This window comes from Paramisgurnus dabryanus, chromosome 24 (genome assembly GCF_030506205.2).
Source record: "Paramisgurnus dabryanus chromosome 24, PD_genome_1.1, whole genome shotgun sequence".
In the NCBI taxonomy this organism is placed as follows: domain Eukaryota; kingdom Metazoa; phylum Chordata; class Actinopteri; order Cypriniformes; family Cobitidae; genus Paramisgurnus; species Paramisgurnus dabryanus.
This window is the reverse complement of record NC_133360.1, coordinates 17433095-17452313: the sequence shown is the minus strand read 5'-3', so window position 1 is coordinate 17452313 and position 19219 is coordinate 17433095. Positions and strand designations below refer to the sequence as shown.

Below are 19219 nucleotides of genomic sequence, written 5' to 3'. Positions count from 1 at the left end.
CTTGCCCAATCAGCAGCATTTTTCGTGTCGCTATGAGTCTCTTGTAACAAAACAACATCAATATCTTTCTGCTTTATTACTTCATATATTGTAGCTCTTTTTTTGGAATCTCTTGCACCGTTAACATTTAAAGTAGCTACATGAACTTCACTCATAAAAAAGAAAAAAGAAAAGAAAAAACACCCAGAAAACAAAAAAACATCAGCTATTTTAAAGTTAACAATCATCATTGTTTAAGGCAGTATTGAGATTCCTCACAATTTTCTTAAGTCGATAGACTTCTTTGTTAGTAAAGCAACTCTCTGCCATTAGGCTTTTTGCTTTATCAGCGAACTGTTTAACATCAGGAAAATATTCCTGCACATGCACACCTCTTTTATTTTTTGTTGATCTGAGAAACAACTTAATGTCATCAAGTCCGTAATCCCGACCAATAAACTCCCCCTGAGAAAGTGTTATACTAGAGTCAGAAGACCCACCCTCACTTTCTGTATCCTGATCTATATCGTCTTGCACTTCACTTGTTTTACTTATTTTAGCATCAAATGCTTTATTACTCATCTTCCTTTTAAGCGGGATTTTGAAAGAGTGCTCTTCCTCCACACAAACCGTTGCACATGCTTCTTGCGATTCCACTGAATCCATCTCTAAAGCGCTTTCATTTTGTTCATCTCTTTTATCCTCAGAAACCTGTGCAACGGTTGGCGAATCATTGACACTAGCCTCTAAAAGTGTTTTGTTGCGTATCATGCACGAAAGTTCACACTGCGGTGGAGCCGACGCAACAACGCTCTCACCCGGAACACCTGTAGCCGCCTCAGCCGAGCTCGGCTCCGCCACTACCACCTCGACTATGTCGGCAACACCAAAAGCACCACCACTATTCTCAGTACTCTCATTCACTACGTTTACTTCCTTTTCTGAAACTTTGTCAGGACAATTGCGAATTAAATGTCCAGTTTTACCGCAGCTAAAGCACTTAGATTTCGCGGTGGTGACAAAAATAACGTATTCAAAATTGTCAATACGAAAATGTAGTGTCATATCTAGCTCAACATCATCCTGAACAATCATGTACGCGAAACGCCTAAACGAAACAATATGTTTCAGCAGGGGCGATCCACTATTGATTGGGATCTTTTTAATCGGAGATACCAATTTACCATATCGGGATAAAGCTAGTGTCAAAATTTCATCACTTACAAACGGTGGGACATTTGACAAAGTGACTCTCTTAGCTGGCGATGAAAGAGGAAGAACAGAAACAAAGTCACCATCAATAACTATTCCGTGTTCAACTACTTCATTGACTTTGTCTACGCTATCAAGAAACACCACCATGGCACTATTCATTCTGGAGGCGGAGAGCACGCTCTCATGCCCCACTACCTCACCAATGGCAAGACAACATTCCTCTACACTCACCGCGGCGCCGACTTTAACTGCATTCCGCCGCGTGAGTGAACTCAAAACCTGCACGCGTGGGGCCGACATGCTTTCACAACAAAGTGGATAGCACGCGGCCCAACAACAACAAACGAAAATACTAAACAAATTTAGTAAAAAGACCAGAAAAAACAGCAAAGGGAGAAGAATAGATAAACAGTTCACTCACCACACACTCCTCACAACTTACGCTCGCTCAACAGATGCACACGCATGCGCACAGAGAGAGAGAGAGAGAGAGAGAGAGAGATATGTGTCTTTATGCATGTCCATTGTTAGAGATGTGTCTTTATGCATGTCCATTGTTATATGTGCATCAGTCCTCAGATTCTCTTCCAGCAGGCTCCCTGTTTTAGGATTAAAAAAAAGAAGATTAGAGCAGTACAAGCATCAGTCTCTCTCGATAGCATTTACTTTTTCTTTTTGAATTTCAGGATTAGCTGTTTTTAGTTGTATGGTCTTTGTAGGAATGGCCACTCGAATGTGGCATCGACGATCGATTATGAAACCATGATCGTGTGGGTTTATTTATTTTTTGTGGTTATGGCAGCATTTGGTTAGCATTACAACTTTTAAATATTGATTATGATGAACTATGCATGTGCATAATGAAACACCTGTTCTTGTCGCAGGTCCTGGCATATACAGGTAGATACAACACTAAAATGCTCACTACTGTTTCACCATGCGAGAATGCATGAGAAAAGTCAGGAATCGATCAAAAGAATCAAAATGCGTGCATCGTAACGAATCCCCGGTTCTTTAAAGTTTTAATCGGTTCTAAAATGAAACTGATTCTTCATACCCAACCCTAGTAAGTATTGTTATTTGTATTGGTGTATGATCTTACTCTGCACTTATGGCGCTTTTCCATTGCATAGTACCCCACGGTTTAGTTTAGTTTGGGTCGGGTCAGCTCACCTCACTTTGGCGTGGTTAGCTTTTCCATCGAGTTTAGTATCACTTCCTAGTGGGAGGGATTATAGGGGTGTCGTTATATTTGCGCTGCAGACTGTGACATCATACAAGTGAGAGCATCATTGTACATTTCCATACATTTATTATTTTCTCAGTCCGCCACAAAATTAAAATTGGCCACCACAAATAGATGTTTGCACATCGCGTTTATCACTAACGTTACCTCTGTCTCACATGACAGTTTCTGTTCAAACACCGCGGCGTCAGTCGACGGTGCTCCGCTGAGCCTCAATGAAGTTGCATTTAAGCATATAATGCTGAAGTGCTCGATGTGAATGTTCTGCCAAAAACTGCAAGTTTGGAAAAAACTTTTATGGTGTTCCTGATTCTCAACTTGTGGATGTTTTTCATCGCTAAAAGGGAGTTTGGGAACATATAGCAGAGCACAGATGACAACATGTTTGCTCGAGACAGCGCAAGCTAGCACAGGTAAAGCTAATCTACATTATAGGATGACGCGATTTTCTCAGACCAATCAGTGATCTACAGTGTTTTCGCATCACGTTTGGTATCAGCTCGGGTCGCTTTGAACCCCAACCGAGGTGGTACGAAAAAAAGTATCGGGTACTATGTACAGCACCCAATGGAAAAGCTCCAAAAAGTAAGCAGACCCGACCCAAACTAAACCAAACCGTGGGGTACTATGCAATAGGGCTGTCACTTTTTATTCGATATTCGAATATGCATTCGAACATGACGTGAAATATCCGTATTCGAACTATAAATAAACCATCCGGTTCTTAAAATGCCATGGGTTGCTAGATATTTGAATATATTCGGATACATTGCATGATATTCGAAACCGTTCGAATTTGATTTTTCTCAAAAGTGACAGCCCTACTATGCAATGGAAAAGCAACATTAGAATAGGAATGTAATAGTTAAAAAGAATAATATTTGTGTAAACAAGTTGGTAAACTATAATTTGCCCAAAACTCACAATATTGTAACATCCTTACCTATTACTAGCTTCACTTTCTCTGTCAGGACTCTGTCTTTGTTCACCAGTGGTCCCTTTTTTCCCTGTGACGGAGCATGTTGTCATTTTTTCTAAGGTGGAAATGGAGTCCATCACAGTTCTGGTGAGTTTCTTGTAATACACTTTTGGGCATAATCCAAGGTGACTGGGTTCAATTTAGTGACAGATGTGTTCTGTAAAGATAAAAAAAACATAATCCTATATTAACAGGCCAGCCCACCTTGGAAAAATATTTTAAATACAATAGTGTAACAACTAAAGGGACAGATGACCCCAAAATAAACATTATTTACCAATTTACCATTATGTCAATCTTCAATATTGTGAGTAAAACCTTACATTCTGTTCATCTTTCAATCTGTTTATATTACTAGGTATTATAGAAATACCTTTCTTTGTGTTCAACAGAGTAACATAAGTGTATGGAATTGAAACGACATAAGGGTGAGTAAATGACAACAGAATTTTCTTGTAAGGGTGGACTTTGCCCTTAAAGGCCTGGAGAACTTTGTAGAATCTTTTGTTGCCCTGAAAGTAATAAGAACAAAACCTATGCTTCTTTAATTTTGCTCAGTACAACTAAGAGACAAACAAAGAATTGTGTTTTGTTTTCTCTTAACTTTTACTGCCTGTCTAAAATATACTTTTTTGCACATTAAAGCAGGGGTGCCCAAACTTTTTTCTACCAAGGGCCAAAAATCCAACCTGACTAAGAGCCGAGAGTTTAAAGTAAATGTTGCTGTGTTATATATTAAAATTAAAGTTGCCCTGATTCTCCTAATTTATACATTTCTAATATTTAAAAAATAAATAAGCAAACATTACTTTGTTGCCAACAATTTCCCGATACGGTACATATCCAGATACAAGGCCACGATACGATGCACATCACAATACTATAATATTTTGAATTACATTTTGTTCAGAATTTAGTTACATTATTATTATTATTATCTGTTTATTATACATTGAATAAGCAGTGTTGTAACTGTTGTGTGTTTGACATTCATTTATTAGCTTTTGGGGTAATTCGTAGAAATACTTTAAGTAATACTTAAATAAAGTTTTTTTTAAAGCAGATTTACAAATATAGTGCCTTACTCTAAGCATTATATTTGTCTCTCATTTAATTATTCTATATCTATGAATATATGTATACACATGCAGTCAAACCTAATACTACTGTATTTAATAGAAGTTTGCAAGTTGTGCAGACCCGTGTGCCCTTTAACTTTAACTCTACATATTCCACGAGTCATATGCGTATTTTCGATCAACAGCGATTCGTCATGCTACCTTCAAAAGTGCATCCGAATCGATACGGAAGGTGAGGTATATATGCGCGCATCGTCAGGCGTTCATGACGATGTATCTTCGTATCAATATTTTGAACACAGCACTACTGTTTATGCATAACTAATACAGTTTTATTTTCAAAGGTAACTGAGAAAATAATTTTGCCAATCATTGAGAAAATAATTTTGCCAATCATTTTTACATTTACATTTTCCTTTGTCTGTGTGCCACTCCCTCGACCTCCCCATTATTAGCCTATAGTGCAGGGTACCTGAGTTCGTTGAGTTTCGTGATGCACACCTTCAAGTATCCATGTACATTAAAAATAAATGTATTCATTTTAATTCCTTGCATTTAATTTCAATTTACATTTTTGTAATGTACAAATAAAACAAAAAAAAATTACATTTTAAAAACTGTTTAATTATAAATATGAACATCTGCGTCAATGATGTTTCCTTATCTCACGTGGCATGACATGCCAAATTAAAGGTCATTGGCCCTAGTTTGGGCACCTCTAAATTTAAAGGTTCCGTTTCATCTGCGTTTTTAGAGCTTTGATTGTATTTATGGTAGTGCAATTTAACATATGGTAATGTTTCGCGTGTTAAAAACTGTGTATTTTTCACACAATTTACTTATCTGTATACCGCTGTTTTCACTGTCCTCAAAACGGGCTGATGGCTTCCTTGTTCTATGAAGTCCCGCCTTCAGAAATACGTAACGAGTTCTGATTGTGCCAGCGGTTTCTGTGTTTTGATTCGACAGCAGCTTAGCGCACGTTGCCCGGAAAGGTCACGCCTCTGACCATAACGCGGAGATGCATGCGCTGTGTTATTGTAAACATGTCTTTAATATTACCTTATCAATTTGAGCCGGAATCAGACCCGGAGAACATAGATGAAGTGGATCGATTAGAACCTGTTCAAGCACGACTTTTGCAGGATGTTTCACAATGGTAAGCTGTTTATTTAGTTGTTGTCATACTTTTACGTTTGGCTGTTAATTTGAATTGGTTAAATGCTAATCTTACAAATTGCTATAAAAGCTTGAGGCATATGGTTTTGTCCGTTAACGATGGTGTTGTTGAATTTTTAAAATAAGCCCATTGTTTATTCCTACCTTAGTTACACGTGAGCACGAGTTTTGATTAGTAATATGTGTTTTATAGGTGTACATGTGGTAACTGTGACAAAATGCCAATGGAGGTTGAAAACATCTGCTGCAAAGAAATACAAAAAGTACTGTAACACCTCCTAATTCAATAATTTTTTGTTGTGTATAGTTCTTTTGAAATCCAAACAACTTTATATAACTACACTTTATTTTCACCATGAATATTATTTTCACCATCATTAAAAACTGCCATGTTTTCTAAAAGAAATCGTTGCCATGCATTACAATAATTTATGTATTTAAATTTGAATGTTACGTGACTGCACATTAAATTATTACTGCCTCACATCAATGTATAGGTTCAACGAAGAATGATGCAGATTGCAGACCCTCCTACATGTATGGTTCATCACCCGGGCTTTGAAGTAAACTGCTTAAACCCATATACCTTACAAAACATAAATAATATTTACAGAGCTGACTACGGACGAGTGAGGCGAAGAACTGAAGAAGAGTATGTTTTTATTAAATATAATAATATTAAACAATGTAAAATAACTTTAGTTATATAAGAAATAAAAAAAGAAAAATGTTTTAAACAATGTATTTTTATAAACATAATGCCATTGTATACACATGATTTTAATGAACCATTTGTTTTCTTTGTCTTTGATTCAATGGCATAGGCGTTTCCGTTACGTGGCATATCGCAGCTTTGTCAGCTGGTGCTGGGGCTACTTAGGACGACATATGAGGGTCGTCATCCCGTCTTGTGTTGTTCGCCGGATCCGCCAGCAGTTTCCTGATCCAACTGGACAGTACGTTGGGTTTCGGCCACCCCTCGACTAAACCGAGACACATGGCGGGCAATGACATCTTCCTTGGAGGGTTTTTCAAAATGTGATGATAGCGGAGGTGGAATGGTGATCTGATGTAGTTCTTCTACATATGGTGTTGGGTCCACAATGACTTTGTGTAGTAGAAGACTCATCAGGTCATCGACATAGTCTGAAAGACGAATGTAAAACATGTTTTTAGTCAGTACTTTTAAAAGCAATGTTGTGCATGTTACCTTAGTGTTGTTACAGTTTGCTAAAATCTGTTGTATTAAAGTAATAATTTTGTTGTGTTACATTTTATTAATAAAATTTTAGAACTAACTAAATGTTGGGTCTGTTTTAACAGGTTTGGCTGTGCATTCCCCTTGTTTTGACTTTGGAAAAGCGATTTTGAAAACAGCCTGTCCTTGTGTTGTTGTTGCCTGCGGACGGTGGGCATTCTCATTGTAGTACATGGCTGCGAGATACAACCTGCAATAATTGAAGAAAAAGTTAAATGTAATCATTAGTTGACCGTAATAAATAATATAATAAACTTCACATTATTTTTGATGTCATAAACAATATTACCTGCACAACATTCCTATATAAAAGAAAACTACATTTTTGGGGGCAAAACGTATAACCACGCTGTGGAAAGCCTCCAGTGTCGACGTCTGGAAGTGATGGCTGAGTTTCTCGAAGTCCTTGAGAACTCTCTTGTTGCACGTTATTTTCTCCACTTTGCCGAGTGTCACTGACCCTGTAAACAACACACACATCACACCTTCTTTTTTTGCATTTTAACAGTACAGAATTTACCCTCTATGTAGACATACCTTTTTCAAACCATTTTTTGTCATCCCTTGAAGTCTTTTCTTGGTGTTCACATTTAGGAAACAGGGGGTTGTCATGAACATGGATGTTCTGCATGTGATTAAGAAGTGATGTCCACTTTGCCACCTTTTCTGGTCCCGAAACAGATGTAGACGCACTCCAGTAGAGATGATTTCTGATGCTTTTCAACCATTTCTTCAGCACCTCACAGTCCTTACTTTGTGAAAGCTTCAGATGTTTCTTAGACAAAGCTATGAAAAGATAAACAGAAGTGAAATATTTATTGATGGATAGTAATAAAACTGTAAACACCAGTTAAGAAAAATAGATAGATTTTTACCTTTCTCAAAGTGCCACACATCATAGTACTGAGTGATGTTGCGTTCCCTCAGGTACTTTTGTATCTGTGGATGGCGATCAGTGACTATGTAGTCAACCACCAAACCACAGGATTCCAGCTTATCCAGACATCGTTTTAAACCCTCCTTTTCCATGTGGTAACTACCACCTACCTCGTTGCTCTGTCAATAGGCACACAGAATGTGAATATGAATATATAAATGTTAACATATTTAAAAAGTAACAAGTTTAAAACATTTTATTAATTTATTGACCTGAATTAGTTGAAGATCCACAATTGAGTTGGTTTCCATATCCATCAATGTGTAACTCCCAAATTTTGCAGAGTGCCCTATGTAAACAAAACAGTAATTATAGGCATAACATTGTTGAGAACTTCAGCACTATAAATATTATGTTAAACTATTAAATAAGCAGTATATATACACATTTCGTTCTCTACATCTACCTGGTGAGTCAGCACGCATATCTCCTGCTACTGCAAGTTTTCCCCTCTCTTTCAACTGCTGAACAACATGTTGCTGATCTCTGTTCCACTTGTGGATGATGGCAGGCTCTAAAAACTGTCTTGCGTGTCTCCGGAAGGTACCATATTGGACAGTTTGTAGCTGCATGGCCTTAAAAATCTATGAAAATAACATTTAGAAAACATTTAGAAAACTTGCCTACTAATAGCATTAAATGTAGTATTAAATCAAGTACAATAAATAATGGAATACCTTGAGTAGTTTTGAAAAGGACCCTCCCATAAAATATGTAGCAGCACACAATTGCAGGTTCCCCAATGGGGTACTCCCTACAATGGGCTGACTCTGCCACCGTCTGTAATGCTGACATTTTTCACAAAGCTGGGTGAATGCAACAAAAGTACCCATTTGTCTTTGTTGGACATCACATTTCGCCTTACAAACTGGACATGCCTCAAAAATCTCTCTAAGGCAGCTTTCATAAACAATGTACTTCTTCTCACTGTAGTTGGACACAGGATCTATTCTAAAACAATAAAAAAGACATTTATATATGTCAAATATTATTATTAGGTAACAAAAATAATCATTAACTACTGTCAAAATTAATCAAATACTATTTACAACTTACGACAATTCTGATTCCTGAGTGAAAGACTCAGGATGAAAGGTTGAATCATGTGGCTCTACATGTATCTCAGATTCTGTTTCTTCCTCTTCATCTTCCTCCTCTAACTCCAGACGAAGTCTCTTGCTTGGCCTGAAGATTGAGCCACGTACTGGTGTTGAAGACAGCTGGGTATCTGGCAACATGAGTATTGTTTCAGTGCCAACATCCTGACTGGAAACTGTTGCCTGAATGCCTACGAGGCAAAAAAAAGTTTTAATAATTAAATTATGATTTAAATGTAATAATTATATGTTATTATTCAAAACAGTCTTTCATGCAATTACATACAATTTCTCTCTATTTAAACATAGTCCAAACAAATACCTTTGCTTCTTATGTGGACATCCCTCAGTGTACCAACAGAAAGTTGTGTGCCCACTGATCGCATCTTTGGTGATATCTGTATGGCCACTGTTTCTGTGTCTGCATAGTCTGTCTGACATCCAGCTTCATGAATTGAAGATGTTGTATGAAGCTCTTGGGAACTTGGTCCCTGCTGAGATGAACTCTGTAACAAATATGTCAAATGTGTATTTAATTATAAAGTAATACCAATGTATACATTTTCCATGTTCAACAGTCATGACATTCAATTTACATTTATCAGAATACAAAGGAAACAACGCAAAAGACACAAAATAAAGCATGCATTCTCTATAATTTAATTTACTAACATAGTCCTTGAATAAATTATTACATCAAACACTGTGGAAATACAGTGTTTGTTACTATTTATCACATTTGCGTAGGGCTGGGCGATATGACCCAAAAAAATTTCGAGAAAATGTTTTCCATATCAGTCGATATCGATAATTATCATGATAAATAACAAATCTTTACTCCTGTCAAATTTAAAGGCAGATTTTTGCTCCTGAATGAAAATTGTAAAAACCAGACAGTTAATAATGGTTTTGAACTACTTTTTATTCAGAACATGACAAATACAAATACTAAAATCTTGTTTTAATGCATCTGTATTGTATTAAATGTAAATCTATTTGTTATGAAATCAACACATTTCTGACACAAAAGCAGCAGACCACTGTCACTTTAAGACCCAAGACAGACTGATTTAAGTTTCAATATACTGAGTAACAGCTGTTTATGTTCACTTAAACAAAAAAGAAAACTTAGTTCAGTGATCATGCGTGTGTTATACATATACGAGCTATACACGCTGATAAATGGATGTCAAGAGTGTCACGTTGCTGTGGGAGCGCACATACGCAAACACTATATTCACTGCAGTGTTGGATCTGCTGCTTTTCCTCAGTTTCCTGAATTTGTGAATGTCCTGTAAATATACTTTTAAAGCTGTGCCGATGTGTGTGTGTGCAAGGCGGACGCTGAATGAAAGTACAGTATACTGCACCTAATGTGTCTGCTGTGTTTGACGAACCCTGTTTGCGCGTCCAACATAACACACAAGAAAATGTTTCCGCGCATTTGGATTCCGTGATTCCGTCCGTGTCATCCGCATGGCGAAAATCATAGGTCTCTACTAATAAATGAATAACTTGCCTCATCTTCCACTCCTTCAACTCTAACTGACACTGTGATCGTAAACCAAGAGCGCGTGCCGCATCCGGAAGTGCTCGCGCAACATTACGCACAGTGCGTAAACATTATCGATCACTTATCGAACTGTCCTTATCGTTTTATCGAAACAGTTGATTTGCGTATATATGAATACTGTAGCACAATAGCTTCGCAATTAGTAAACAAACATGGCTTTACTATAGTAAGTAACGTTACATAAACATAGAACAATGATTCGCGTGGCTGTAGCTAAACGAGCATGTGGTTAAACAGTAAACAATATAATCAACAAATCATTTACACTGATCATTACAAACACCAACAATCGATGCTGTCTCTGGTTTAATTACTAAACTTTTTTAAAAAGTTTGTCGGATTAGTTTCAATTACCATCCAAGTTAGTTAAGTTAACAAAGCTAAAGAGCGTTGCCCTTTGTGTAATGAGTTACAGAAACTGTTGAACGCACCAACTCAAACATTAAAACACACTTACCGGTTGTGGTCCATAATCAACGTCTTCTCCAGACAACGAGGGGATCGCTCCATCTTTCAAGATTAATCTTTGTGCGAATCCGGCATTAAACTGATTGAGATTGAGGAAGCTGTCCTCAGCAAAATGTGCTGCACATAGTTTCACATGTGGATTATAATTTTCTGGAACCGAGTTAAACATAAATTGTAGCCATTGATCTCTAAGTACAGCGTCCCTGGGAAGGCCAAACAAAGGTGAATTGACTCCGGGATGAAAATAACATCGTCTCGCCGCCATGCTGACAAACACACTCTACAAACACAACTCTCCCTCTTCTCAGAGGGAGCGCGAAAAGACCACGCCCCCTTTTAAACACAACTCTTCTCCGAGGGAGCGCGAAAAGACCACGCCCCCTTTTTTGGTGTAATCCTGTGGGCGGAGGTTAGTCAAAAAACTGTTTTAGTGATGTCATGAAATCAGGAAGTAGAGGGTTGTAGTCCAAACGGGCCGTTCGCTGTAGGCTTTGAAAGAGGACTTCTGTTAAATAAAATATCTCGCTTGGCAGTGAACTTTGAGCTTTACCACTTTACAGGTATTATTTATGATATGATAGCAACATTACACACTAACTAGGGTTTAAAAAATGGGATCAGGAAGAACGTGACCTTTAAAGGGATAGTTCCCCCCAAAATGGTCATAATTTACTCACTTTAATGTTGTTACAAACCTGGATACATTTCTTTGTTCTGATGAACACAAAGGAAGATATTTTGAGTAATGTTTGTAACCAAACTGATCAGAGGCCCCATTGACTTCCATAATAGGAAAAAGAATACTAGAAGTCAATGGGGCCTCTGATCAGTTTGGTTACAAACATTACTCAAAATATCTTCCTTTGTGTTCATCAGCACAAATAAATGATGCAAGTTTGTAACAACAGGAGAGTGGGTCAATTTCCCTAATTTTATTTTTGGGTGAACTATCCCTTTAAGCAAGTGAATGTAAACAAAACAGGTTCTGTTTTATTTGGCTTACCTTTCATTGCTTTGCAGTTGAGTGTGAATCATCCACTATCTGAAAAAGAAGTGTATGGAGTGTTGAGGTCAGCAGTATTTTAAATAATGATTATGAAAAATTGCACATCTATCAGCTGTTTACAAACCCAGGTATTGCTAGTGCAGGAGTTTTTTAATGGTATGATAGCTAGTACCCCATATGATAAAGTTTTAGCGAGAGACCCGTTTCCTAAAGTTTTTATCCATATTTTGTAAAGAAACATTGTAATTATGTTTTCAGCAATTTTTTTACAAACTCAAATACTTTGCTACTACTGTGTATACGTTTACCATTTTTGATTTGTCTTTTCCCTTGAAATTTGCTGGGGAATCTCTTACTGTACGTTCACACCGCCGCCGACTTGAGCTTCCAAAGTTACCGGAAGTCATTCATTTACAATGAAAGCTGACTTCTATCAGCTGCAAGGAGCGTCAAATCCATCGGCGTCGCGTTTTGAGCGACCAGAGCATCAATCAAAAAGTTGAAAGAAGCTCAACTTTATGGTAATGAGGTATGACGGGGTTCAGCGGCAAGCAGCAGCAAAACACCAGCAACCAATCGGAATATAGCCTAGACATTCTTCGCTTTCTGATTCCGAAGAAACATTTCATGGTGACAAAGACTTCAGAGCGGCCAAAGCTTCAACAAGCTTCCGCGTACTTATTGACAAATGTCCTTGACCAGGCGGCCTGAGCTTTTTTGGAAGCTCAAGTCGGCAGCAGTGTTAACGTACATTAGACCACAACCTGAGGGACCCCAGTTTGAAAAAACCGTGCTCTAGTGGACCAAACTGTCTATTACACAATGGCTCTGTTTACATGCACAAAATTTTGTCAATCCGACTGAATTTAATACGATTGAAAGTTACGACGATACAGTTTACATGCACCCTAAACACTGCAATCTGATTTAAATGTTCGTTTACATGTACATTATATAGAATCCGAACCGACAGTCTGCACAAGCACACCGCCAGCGTTGCCAGACTCGCATATCAAAACCATCCGAATGGATGTTCAAAACTAGCCCAAAAGCCCACTGACTATTCACAGCCCAAATACCAAGAACTAAGCAACGAAATAATTTAATCTTTAACCCGCAGAAAAAACAACTGCTGGAAACAGTTTAAACAGTAGCCCAAATCTAAACTCGAAAAAAAGCAGAGGACTTGGCCACGCTACGCTGCGGACAGCATCTCTCGTCGAGTTCACGCTTTATCTCTGGATAAAAGTTAAAACTGAGTTAGAAAGTTGTTCTTAAGAAGTTTTCAGATATAGGTAATGAAAACACACATTTTAAAAGGCACAACGCTATATTAATTACTTTAAGTAGCCTAATGTTTTAAAAGTACACATAAACGCTGCAGAATTTAGTACATTGGGTGCACAGCGTGTGACCCTATTAACGTTACGTGATGCATTATCTTGTTGTTGCATGTTTCTGTGACGAGAATCATGTGATATAAGAGGTAAATATAATACGTGAACTTGGAGCACAAATGTTCAGCGCATGTGCACAATGTATTTTTGCATCCGATTTAGAAAATACTATGATTCACGCGTTTACATGCATACTTTTCTCCTGCTGATCGGATCACAGATCGGAGTACACCACTTCAATACGATCCAATTTGCATCCGATCGTCCTCAATCATATTGATTAAGGTGTTTACATGACGACTTTTCAATACGATTGAGCCATCAATATGATTACAAACGGATTATTTGGTTGCATGTAAACGTACCTAATTTGGGGTGATACCGGGTTGCATATTCACCTTATGGTTTGAAGGAGTCTCATCCTCTTCGTTATCATCTTCCTCACGAGCAAATGTAGCCTTACAAAACACCAAAGCACATTTAAAAGGACAGAGGACACATGAGAGTAATATATGAAAAGATATAAGAAAAGAGACAAAATGAGAGCATGACAAAGGAAATGTATTAAATATTTGATTTGAAGGACAATATCTCTCAATTATAGCATAACATACCATTTGTTTTGATGTCCACATTTTGTGTGTCTTTAACCACTGGTACTCTGCCTTTTTTTTACCCAAGGCTCTCTGTATTGAAGTAAAGCAAAAGTGATTATACAACAGTATCTTGCAGAGTATAAAATAATAACATAAATGAAAGCATCAAAATATTTATAGACTTTCCTTTTTAATAAAGGACATTTATTTGTTAAAAATAAGTTAGCTGATTAACTTAAACCTATTTCTGTCAGATGAACTTTCCTGTCAGTAAGGAATCACCTCAAAAATACATTGTTGTAGATATTTTTGCTATCAAACGACATTGTTTTTTTACAACTTTACTCACAGGTTGTGGTTTTATCACGTGTATCAATTCGGAGATCGGTCCTATCAGACTGCTGTGCAAGCGCTGGTCTGAGTTCAGTTTAAGGCATGAGGCGCGTTTTGTTATATTTCCCATTTATGTTAGCTCAACATTTAAAAATAGCAGTCTGCGTAGCATGATAAACATGACTTATCAAATAAACATGTTTACCATGAGGCGACTTAAAACCTATAAAAGTTAAATAAACGAATTAAATGAAATTCACTTACCGTTCACGTTGAGTATTTGTGCTGGAAACGCTGTCCAACCGCCTTTAGGCGGTTTGTTCCTCGTTGTCCACAAGACCAACCGTCTTTGGGTCACTTAACATTTATTGTCCTTCGCATATTTATCCAAACCAACTCTTACATGGTTTTCTTTTATCCATTTAATGAGCAAGGTTCAACTTTCTCGTCTTATTTACCTCAGACAGCAAGTTGCAACGGATAAAGAGCGCGAATCACATTAAACCAGATCAACTGACAGACGTCAAAGTTCCGCGAGAGCGATTTGAAAGCAGACTCCTCGAATCGCTTTCGCGATACTTTGACGTCATCGTCAGCCTGTCAGTTCTTTTGGCACCGTATGAAGTCGAAAAAGCCTTTTGACTGGATGATCTGGATGAATGAATACGACAGACTGTAAAAAAAAGATGAATACACAGAACAGATTGGAACCGCCTAGAAAAAAAGAGGAGTGTGTGCGCGTGTGTGCCTGCGTGCGTGTGTGCTTGCGCAGGCTCACTGGGATTGGTTAAATGCGGATCAATATACCCCTTATTTGCACAGCAGAGCCATCAAATAATTCTGTGTTCCTTGGATATGCAAGATTGCAATTAATGCATATTTTTTTCATGATAATGCACTGTAACTAACAGGGTGGCTTTTTTCCAGGTTGATGATGACAAGGTGATGACACAAAGGAGCTTCCATTGCCTTTATTGCAACTAGGACTGACAATAATGTCTGCAAACCCTTCTCCAAATATTAAGTCTTATTCTATTACAACATTGCCACCTGCCAGCAACCAAATATCTGTTTAAAAATATGTTGTCAATTTTTGTAAATAGATCATTTTGTCAAAATAAAGATTAAAAAAATCTGCCACCACATTTGTGTGTATATTGCCTTTATGCAGATTTCAAATGTTGTAGTATCCTGGAGTATCCACTAGGGGTCAGTGTTGGTTTATATATATATAGGTGATGTACTTCATGGTGTGTTCGAAGTAGAGTGCAATATGAAGCACGTTGTGAATTGTTTGTCTTGTGTGTAACTCCAACGCCTCAGTAAAGTGTAAGCTTTGATATGCAGCATCTCTTGGTTGGTGATTCTTTACTGGAAGATACTACATTTTGGCGACGAGGATGAAGTTTAATCCCGAGAGGAGAAACGACATTTGAAAGAGCAAAAGGATGATAACTACTTGAAGAGGAGAAAAAGAGTCTAAAACACAGGTAGAAGATTAACCATGGCTACAGGAACGATTGGCTCACTAGCAGCATTTGATGCAAAGGCTCAAACTTGGGAAGAGTATTCAGAAATACTGGAGCAATTTTTCGTGGCTAATGAAATCGAGGACGAGGGTAAGCAAAGAGCTATTCTTATAAGTGTGGTGGGACCGCAAACTTATAGTACAATGAGAAATCTCCTCAGTCCAATTAAACCAAGTGAAAAGACTTATCAAGAGTTAATAACATTGCTAAAGAATCATTTCAATCCACAACCAAGTGAGATTGTACAGAGATTTAAATTTGATTCAAGAACAAAGAAGCCAACAGAGACTGTAACTGAGTATGTGGCAGAGTTACGACGATTAGCACAAGATTGTAATTACGGCACAACATTAGATCAAATGCTGAGAGACCGCCTTGTTTGTGGCATAGAGGAGGATCGAGTTCAAAGACGATTGCTTTCAGAGCCCAATCTGACATTTGAAACTGCTTTTAAAATTGCATTAGCCTCCGAAGCAGCGAACAAAAATGTGCTAGATTTACATAGTAAATCCAACATACAAACATGTAACAGCGTCAGGTTTAAGGCAAGGAAACCAAGTCACGAAATAAGAGAGGAGCCAGGTGAACAAAAAGAAGCTAAAGCATGCTACAGGTGCCATGGAAAAAGTCACATGCCCAATGAATGTAGATTTAAAAAGGACACATGTTATGTATGCGGTAAAATTGGCCATATTGCCAGGGCCTGTCGCAATAAAGGTAAACAGAGGGGACGAGATGTCACCGAAAAGAGAGGAAAAAGTATGCGGCCATATAAAGCATTTAATGTCAGTGAAAGTAATTATGACAGTGATGAAGCAGAGGAAACGTTCACTTTGGCATGTGTTAAAACTGAGTCAGGAAAAAAAGTCAAGCCTTTTACTGTTGAATTACAAGTGGAGGACAGACCTGTAGTTTTTGAAATTGATACAGGATGCAGCGTAAGTCTGATGAATGAAGGAATGTTCAAAGACATTTGGAAAGACTCACACGCTCCTAAATTAAGATCTTCAAAAATCAAGTTAAGAACGTATACAGGAGAAGCACTAGAAATAGTGGGTGTGGCTGATGTTCAGGTGCGGTATCAAGAGCACGAGAAGAAAATGCCACTTGTTATAGTGAAAGGAACAGGACCATGCTTACTGGGTAGAGCCTGGCTGGAAGAAATTCAGTTACCATGGAGTGAGATAAAATTGGTACAGTCAGATGTGATGACATTACAAGAAGTACTATCTAAGCATGATGAAGTATTTAAAGAGGAGCTAGGAACTTTAAAGGGCACCACTGCTACTCTTCATGTGCCGGCTGATGCTAGCCCCAGATTTTTTAGACCTAGATCTGTACCATACGCCTTAAAAACTAAGGTGGAAGAAGAAATTAAGCGACTGCTACAAAACAAAATTATCTCACCTGTTAAATATGCAGAATGGGCCGCTCCTGTGGTTCCTATCCTAAAACCAGATGGCAGCATAAGATTATGTGGTGACTATAAACTTACAGTCAACAGAGTGTCAACCTTAGAACAATATCCTATACCAAGAGTGGAAGATCTGTTTGCTCGATTGGATGGAGGTAAGCAGTTCACAAAGTTGGACATGAGTCACGCATACCAACAAATTGTTATGGATGACAACTCTAAAAAGTATCTGACTGTAAACACACACAAAGGATTATTTACCTATAATCGGTTACCATTTGGAGTTTCTTCAGCCCCTGCTATTTTCCAGAGAACCATGGAGGGACTGTTACAAGACATTCCAGGAGTGGTTGTGTATCTGGATGATATACTGGTGACTGGTGTTACCCAAGAAAGTCACTTGAAGACACTAGACGAAGTGTTAGTGAGATTGAAAGAAGCTGGCTTGCGCCTAAAACGAGGGAAATGCACATTTCTGGCAGACGAAGTGGAATATTTAGGCCACAAGGTAGATGCACAGGGTCTCCATCCTACAGAGATTAAAGTGAAAGCCATTGAAGAGGCACCTGAACCAAGAAATATCACAGAGCTTAAAGCATATTTAGGGCTGCTGAATTATTATAATAAATTCCTTCCAAATCTGGCAACGCTGCTAGCCCCCCTACATCTGCTGTTAAAGAAAGATGTTCAGTGGATGTGGAAAAAGTTACAACAAAAAGCGTTTAAGGAATCTAAAGCCCTATTGAGAAAAGCCAATGTGCTAGTGCATTATTCATCTGATGCCGAATTGATTCTAGCCTGTGATGCCTCACCCTACGGAGTGGGGGCAGTGCTCTCGCAACGTAGGAAAGGAGAGAGTGTGGAGAAACCTCTGGGATTTATGTCAAGAACGCTAACGCCTGCAGAGAAGCGATATTCACAGTTGGACAAAGAAGGCTTAGCTGTGATTTTTGGCATTCAGAGATTTCACAGGTATTTATATGGTAGATCATTTACAATTCTTACTGACCACAAGCCCTTGATTAATCTTTTCAATGAATCCAAGGCAATTCCTCAAATGGGGTCACCTAGAGTACAGAGGTGGGCTGTGATGTTACAAGCATATCAGTACAAAATTGAGTACAAACCAGGTAAATGTCATCAAAATGCAGATGCTCTGAGTAGACTCCCAATGCCTGGTAATGGAGAACCTGATGACAATGATGATCAAGTACTAATGATGGAATTAATGGATGATTTGCCTGTTAGCGCTGAACAAATAAAGAAATGGACAAAACATGACATCATACTCTCACAAGTACATGAGTACATCCTGAAGGGCTGGCCTAGCATAGTAGAGCCACAGTTTTTGCCATATTTTCATAGGAAAGATGCACTGAGTGTTAAAGATGGATGTGTCACTTGGGGAGCTCGAATCATTATACCAACCCCGGGACGAGCTGCTTTATTGACTCAGTTACATCAGACCCATTCGGGAATGACACGAATGAAAGGATTGGCCCGATCATACATGTGGTGGCCTGGAATGGATCAAGATGTGGAGAGAGTTGTGCAGAATTGTGAGGTATGTCAAAGTTGTAAGAAGGCACCTGCTCAAGCTCCTTTGCACCCATGGGAGTGGCCAGGCTCACCCTGGGAACGACTTCATGTAGACTATGCGGGCCCCTTTTTGGGAAAAATGTTTTTAATTTTGGTAGATTCCCATTCTAAATGGTTAGAAATTTACCCGGTAACGCATGCCACTTCACAAATCACTATTATGAAAATGAGACAGTGTTTTAGTACACATGGATTACCTAAAATGATTGTGACGGATAATGGAACATGTTTCACAAGTGAAGAGTTCAAGATTTTTATGAAGAGAAATGGCATTCAGCATGTTATGTCTGCTCCTTACCATCCTTCATCAAATGGCCTTGCAGAACGTGCTGTAC

At 38.2% G+C, this 19219-nt stretch overlaps 2 long non-coding RNA genes across 2 annotated transcripts; one reads left to right on the top strand and one right to left on the bottom strand.

Moving 5' to 3' along the window:
* Positions 1-1676: 1676 nt before the first annotated feature.
* LOC135729637 (uncharacterized) lies at positions 1677-15271 on the bottom strand. The gene is made up of 6 exons (XR_010525724.2): positions 14607-15271; positions 14028-14099; positions 13812-13871; positions 12014-12052; positions 3384-3576; positions 1677-1793 (listed from the first exon to the last, which is right to left on the bottom strand). It is a non-coding gene; the product is annotated as an uncharacterized lncRNA (long non-coding RNA).
* Positions 3378-15400, top strand: LOC135729659 (uncharacterized). The gene is made up of 3 exons (XR_010525731.2): positions 3378-3506; positions 3812-3847; positions 15270-15400. It is a non-coding gene; the product is annotated as an uncharacterized lncRNA (long non-coding RNA).
* Positions 15401-19219: the final 3819 nt, after the last annotated feature.